Source organism: Salarias fasciatus, chromosome 13 (genome assembly GCF_902148845.1).
Source record: "Salarias fasciatus chromosome 13, fSalaFa1.1, whole genome shotgun sequence".
NCBI classification, from domain to species: Eukaryota; Metazoa; Chordata; class Actinopteri; order Blenniiformes; family Blenniidae; genus Salarias; species Salarias fasciatus.
In genome coordinates, this window is record NC_043757.1 from 23043596 (window position 1) to 23050504 (window position 6909).

A 6909-nucleotide genomic window follows, 5' to 3' on the forward strand; every position below is an offset into this window, starting at 1 on the left:
CCTGTGGCCTTATTTAACCCTTCACCCGCCGTGTTCCTCTTTTCAGGTTGGAAAACAATACCTCTTCATATTCTCTGCAGATTCACACCGAGACGTTTTAAAGTTATATAAAGTTCATTGAGTTTGAAGAATGTTTAACATCAGACCAGAGAAATGTACTGAAATCTGAAACATGGTTTAGGTAAATGTGGTCGACAACAAGGAAATTTACTTCAAGGAAAAATAAACTGCTCAAGCTAAATAGTAAGAGGCAAACACTTTGAATGTTTTTATAAACATTTTCAGGTGGAATCTTTGAAAATTCAATTACGAAACAATTTAAATACATTAAATACAAAAATAAGCCCAAAATGTATATATATATATATGGACTTTTTATCTTCCATGGGATTAAATTACTAAAACGGAACAATATGTTCTATGTTACTGTGCATTATAAATCTGAAAAAATGGAGTAATGGAAAGTGGAAAGTAGTTTTAGTGTGAACTCACTGGACTTTCCTTTCAAATCAATTCTTCTAATAAAGCAACAAACACAATGCAGTCATCTCAAGGCACCTTTACAGAGAAAACCCAACGATTGCCCTTGAGCAAACATAGATAAAGAGTCTTTAAACATGAAGGAACCTGCAGAACCAGACGGGGAGGTGGAGACTCTGGACTGGTGAGGTTGGATGTTATTGGAGACGCTCCCTGCCTCCTCTGGACTCCCCGCCGCACCGTCTGATCCCAGAACTAGTTTCACTTTGGTTTTCCTGGGCGCCTTAATAACAGCCGCCTTTTATTTTGAAACCTGATCTAAAGAAAGGCCTGACCCCGGCCTGCAGCTGAACAACAAGGACCCCAAACTGTAACATCAGGCCTGCACCAAGTTCCTGCTGTTTACCAAAAACAACACGTTCAGTCTTGGCAAAGCGTCATTGAAAATACTGGTTTTATTGGGTATTTTTAGCTGCAGCATGGAGGCAGTTTGCACAGCTGCTGCAGAGAGACAAAAACACCAACAGCACTTTTATATCAGAGGATTGGAGGCTGCCCCTGGAGGATTGGTGGAGGGGCAGTTGTAGCTGTTTGCAGCCGGCTGCAGGTATTCTTCTCCATGTTCCCTTTTCTTTGGGGACATTTCACCAGCGTGTCATGACTTTTATCTCTTTTTGATCAGAAATATATTCAAGGATCATTATATAGTGAAAACACGCAGCTCTCTTTTCATGGTATTTCAGATGGGAAGCTGTGTGATGTCGTCCAGCAGGCCGTGTTTAAATTCTCCAGGCTCATCGAGAGTTAAGAGAAATGATGAGCTTTAATATGAAAACCCACGTCTGTCTGGTAATACTTCACTGACTGCTGTTGGTATATATCACAATATGTCCATCTGATGTATTTTAATTCAGCCTTTTGTGTCTCAAGCTTCTTCACAGTGAACGTTTTGGCTTGAAAATCACAGGTGAGACAGACTCCAGTTTCCAGATTAATCCCATTATTCACATTAATGAGATGAAGTAGTTTAATTTGATCACAGTTTCTGGCTGATGAGAGGTTGCTCTCTTGCTTTTCACTTCACAGATCTGAGCAAAATAAAAACTGCATAGAAAAATGTCCCGAACCAGATCCTAACAAAGACAAAACCTACGTTTCATTTAAAGAAATAAAATATCCATTTTTTATATTTTCTTGTTAATATTGTTAGAATATAATACCAAAATGTTAACAGACTCCTCTGGTTTAATTAGTTTGTGTCAAATTATTCATCTAGTTCCCCATCAGACCACCAGGGGGCACCATTCGACTGCAAATCACCGCTCAACACTTTATAGGAGCCGTGGGATCAATTCTACTCTGAAGTTTTTAAGGCATGCACACGCATCAACCGATTTTATATCATATGTGCACCGGAAGACAGGGAAACCACAAGCAAGTGTAATTTATCAGATACGAGCCCGCCCGGTGTTTGTGTTTGCCTTTAATACTCGCTGCGACCGCAGATTGGCTTCAACCGCAGCTTCACCTGCAGCTCATTTCCCTGCTCTGGCCAAGCTTCCTCTCTTTATTTGACTGCATCTGAATGAACAAACAACCTTGGGAAAAAAGAAACCCACAGAACACACAGAGAAATCACCCAGATGCGTACAGCGACGAGAAAACACACACACACACACACACACACACACACACACACAGAGTGAGTGGACGTTTCTGGGCAGCTGCCCCAGAGAGAGGTCATCCTGTTGAATGAGCCGTGTCACCTTGAAGCGCTCGGAAAACGCACACGTCTGGCACAAAGCCTGGCCTTCCTCCGAGTTGTGCGGCGGCGCTGATGAGAGGCTGGACGGCGTCTCGCGGCGGGCCGCAGGGCACCGCTGCCACGCCGTTTGGGGTCGGGCCTGCTCTAATTTTGTAACAACCCCCCCCCCCCCCCCCCCCCCCATTCAGTCCTACTCTCCAAACTCAACGTCCGTACCCCACCAACAACCCCGTCAACCTCTCATTACCCCCCCTCCCCCCCTCCTCGCCCCTTCATTTGAATCCCACAGCGAGGCCTCTTTGTCCAGCCACTGCCGCTGCATTGTGCTGCCGAGGGGAAGCAGAGTAAATGGACAAGCAAATGAGTTTTCTCCTGCAGACGTTTGTGATGTTTGGACACACACGCGCACACACACACACACACACACACACTGATGCCCTGCTCTGCCCGACATGCACAGACACCCACATGCAAAAAGACGCCGCCGTTCAGGAAGTTTGAAGCGTTTTCTGAACCGAATGTCGTCCCCTTTGTATCGTCTGCGGCCTTTGGCCCGGAGACAAAGGGAAGACAGCAGAGACAGACATATATCACCGCGTCCTCGGCTCTGATGAGTGGAAGAAGGAAAAAGGAAAAAAAAAAGCTGCCTCTTATTGATTTTCCCACCGATACTTTCTCACACGTTGTTAAATTCCGTCGTTGTGAATCGTTCCACCCTCTCTGCACCGTCACTAACCGTAAAACCAAGAAACCAAATTCATGTGACCTTTTTTTTTTTTCTCAACTTAAACACCTGCAGATTGCTGCAGCTGGAAATGTGTTGAAAAAGGAAACAAAGAGAGAAAATAGAAGGAAAAAAAACTTCACATCTTTTCAGGCTGCATTGTGAAATCTTTGATTGAATTTCTTGGGATATTTCTCGTTGACTTTTAACAGACCTCACTTTAAACCAACAACGTCTCAGGTTGAAAATCTCTGAGTAAAATATTAAATCTAAGACCTGAAATACATGAATACATTCACCGTACATTCATATGTATTATAACGCTGTGGTGGATTTGAGGCAAGTCAGGGAAGCCCGTAATCAGGAGGGAGGTGCATCTTCAAGAGTTAATCCAGATAAATGAATCTAAAGCTTCTGCTTCACACTGACAGAAACACACCAGCTCTTACTGTCTGTTCAGCTAATATATTAGTGGACATGTTAAGAGAAATAAACTTGAACTTGAAATGAAAACCAGGGGCAGGTATGATCTCTCTGTTTAGTGAACTCATCTAAAAGAGGAAATAAATGGTCTGCCGTTCGTATTTGGAGTTCTGGACTAGAAGAGAAACACAACCTGGTCTTTCATGCACTTTAAACTCTTTGAATCTCTGACCTTCGGCAGTTTGAGTTGTTTCCTTGTTGGTTGTCACCGTAGCAGATCTGCTCTCGGCGAGTTCGCCCCTCCCCGAGGACGGATCCTCTTTCTGGTTTGGTTGGTGGTCTGACTTGTGTTCAAAGGTCAAGAGGGAGCAGCATTTGTCTCACCTGTGAGAGTTTTATCCGGCCTCCTTTTCCCAAATATTCACAGCTATTAGCCTTAAAGTCAGTTCAGATTTCTTACAGAAATCAGGTTTTTGACCATCAGGAGAAGTTCAAGTCTCTGTGTTTTATCTCCTGTGTTTCATCAAGTCTTTTTTCTTGAAGCTCGACAGTCCTGCACTACTGCTGCAGTGCTCCGGAGCCAGCGACCCCTCTACCTGATCTTCTCCACCGCTCACCCGTGACTCTGACCTCTGAGAGGAATGTGTGGCTGTAAAAGCCTGTGACGGCTGATCTCACCTCGCCATCTCCTCTGACCCTGGCTCACCTGCTCCGGTTGTCCTCCCTACTCATTTTTCCAGCCCCTCCCCCCCATCTGAACCACCGCCGCTCTGTGAATCAGCCCGAATGCAGCAGATGTGTGACGGCCAACGCTGTTAACAGCTGTCAGCTCTTATATCGGCTCCTGTGCGGTGTGTAACTTCATACTCCAACCTTTCAGTGTGCGGTCTCCAAACGACCATCGACAACAGTTGTAGGACAAACTTCCAGGGTGAAATCCAACCTGCCATTCACACAAGGGTTGTTTTGTTGTTGTTGTTTTTTTCAGCCTTATTTGATTAAAAGCTCTAAATATTTGAGGGAGTTAATAATGTTAAAATACTACAATTGTTTGACAGAGGAGGAATTAGAGTCACAAAATTAAGTAGAATATTTCTTTTTGCTGTATGGCCTTTCTCTGTGGAGTTTGCATGTTTTCCCTACATACTGTGTGATTACATGGTGGTTTTAATTTGGAATTTGTTTTATTCTGAATTAAGTAGTTCAGCAAAGCGTTCTAATTGGACAGGGGGCAGCCGTGACGTATGACGTCTCCCGGAAGTAAATAGCCTTTTCTCGTCTTTCTTTCTCGATTAACTTTGACGCTGCAGTTTTGAAAATGTCCGCGTTGTTGAGCGCCCGTCAATCTGTTCGTTTCTTTGTATCCAATTAATCTAAAACTGCCGTTAACTAAACTGTCCCCACATGAGTCGAAACGCGGACAGCGGGCCGCCATCTTGGAAAATTGCGTCATCACGACGGAGCATGCGCAGAACCACCAGAATTAAGTCGCTGCTAATTAGCATATAATTCCGATTCCAAAGGAGAAGAAACCTGCTGGGCTATTCGAATTTAAAATGAATTCTGATTAAAGTTTCCAGGCATTTACATGGTCACATTAGAGCGGAATTAGACTTTATTAGGCTTTATAGAGAGCTTGCTCGGTAAAGTATCTGCTGCCCGCCTCACCAGTGACTGTCCAGGGGTGTGAAGGTGAGGAAGTCCGCAGAGTTTCCTGCTGAAGCTTGTTTTTTGTGTTTTTCTTTACACCATGCACCTCCTTTATGAATACCCTGCAACTCAGGAGCACCCACATGTCATGCACGGTTTGCATCTGGCTGCCAGAGGCAGAACGAGCAAGATACACATTTGTTTAGTGTTGTGATAAGGTTCCCACCTGTACTACTTTTTCATTTGAGAGTGACTCATTTGCATTATTGCACACCTTTCCAATATTATGACAGATATTATCCTGAAAAGACTGGTGCATTTAGCTGAGAAAATACCAAAATACTGATGAATGTAAAATTCAAATTGGTTTTATTTTGAAATTGTAAGTGTTTGGTTTTGTGAAAATGCAGACATTTTCTTCACGTGAACTCTGTGCCAACAAAGTAGAATTTTAAAGTTTAAATTTAAAGGTTATTATAGGACTATATGTGGGGTTGTACATGGGCCCTGAGCTGAAAAGTGTTAGGGTTAGGGTTAGTGACTGTAACATATCCACAAGCTGATCGCTGTCATGAACCTGCTCAGTTAAAATGAACAAAGTTTCAGTGGGATCGCCACATCTGTCAGGAGTTGAAGACCTTCACAGCGGCTGTCTCGCTCTCTGCTGCTGTTTCGGCATTAACGTCGGCATTACCTAAAGCCGCCGCCGCCACTAAAGAGCAGCTAGAGAAGCCCTGTTACTATTTCATGAAATTCCTGTTTACAGGCGGAGGGCTTTATTGAGATCTCATGACAACAATATTAAAGATTACATGAGTAGGATGATTGCAGGTCTGCACCACGGTGCCTTTGATGTGTCGGGAGCCTTAAATAAACATGAGCTTACCTTGATAAGAGTCTGCCGCCGACTGCATGTCGGTCGCTCGTCCCAGCCGTTTCTTCTCGCTGCCATTGCTTCAATAAAGCAGCTCCTTTCAAGAACCGCTAACAGCCAGATTATGGAGCATGAGAGAGTATCAAAACTTAATGAGTGAATCAGTAATCTGTCTGACACACATTCTGTTTATAGATCAGTTAATGTGTCAGTGCAACAATTACAACGATGTGCGCGTTAGTAGGACAGGAAGACAATAAAAATCAACACAAATGATACTTCAGCAAGACTTTGCATGAGTATGGTTGGTCGAAAAGATCAGGAATAAAACATTTGACGACCCAACGCTCACTTGGAAGATGAGTGGGGTTATTGCTGCAGCCAGCTTTAATGTGACCGACTAAAGTTTGGAAAAATGTCCTTTGAAGGCTAAATTTTGTTTTGGTTGTTTAGCGAAACGGCTGTCAAAGTTTCTTCCCCTGCTCCATTCAAAGTTCAAGAATATGTCCGGTATTCCCTTTGACGTGGATTAGTCTAATTTGATATGAGTTTTTGGCAGAGCCCCAAAGAGGTCCCGGTGTTTTTGTGCACATCAGAGCATGTGGTTTTCTAGTAGCTTTAGATTTTGATTGATTTATGGCAGCGTTTACTTTCGCCACCCCTGCTAATGGCGTCTCCTCCCTCGTCGCAGGAGCAAACTGTCTTTGCTGTTTCGTGTTGAAGCAGTTCGATTCATACCAGCTTAAGTTCTGCTTCATCTAACCTCATTGTTTCTTTCTGGCATCCGCGTTCTCGTCAGCATCTGGCTGCTTTCCAAGGCTTCAGCGCTCATCTCTGGCTGCCCTGTCCCTCTCCTGTTGCCCCGATTGCCCCCCCCCCCCCCCCCCCCCCCCCCCCACTCCTGTCCCGGCCTTCACTGCAGCCCGATCTTCAACCCCGCTCCCGTCACCAGCCTTTAAGCTGGACCCCGACCCCGAACCCCGACCTCCTCTC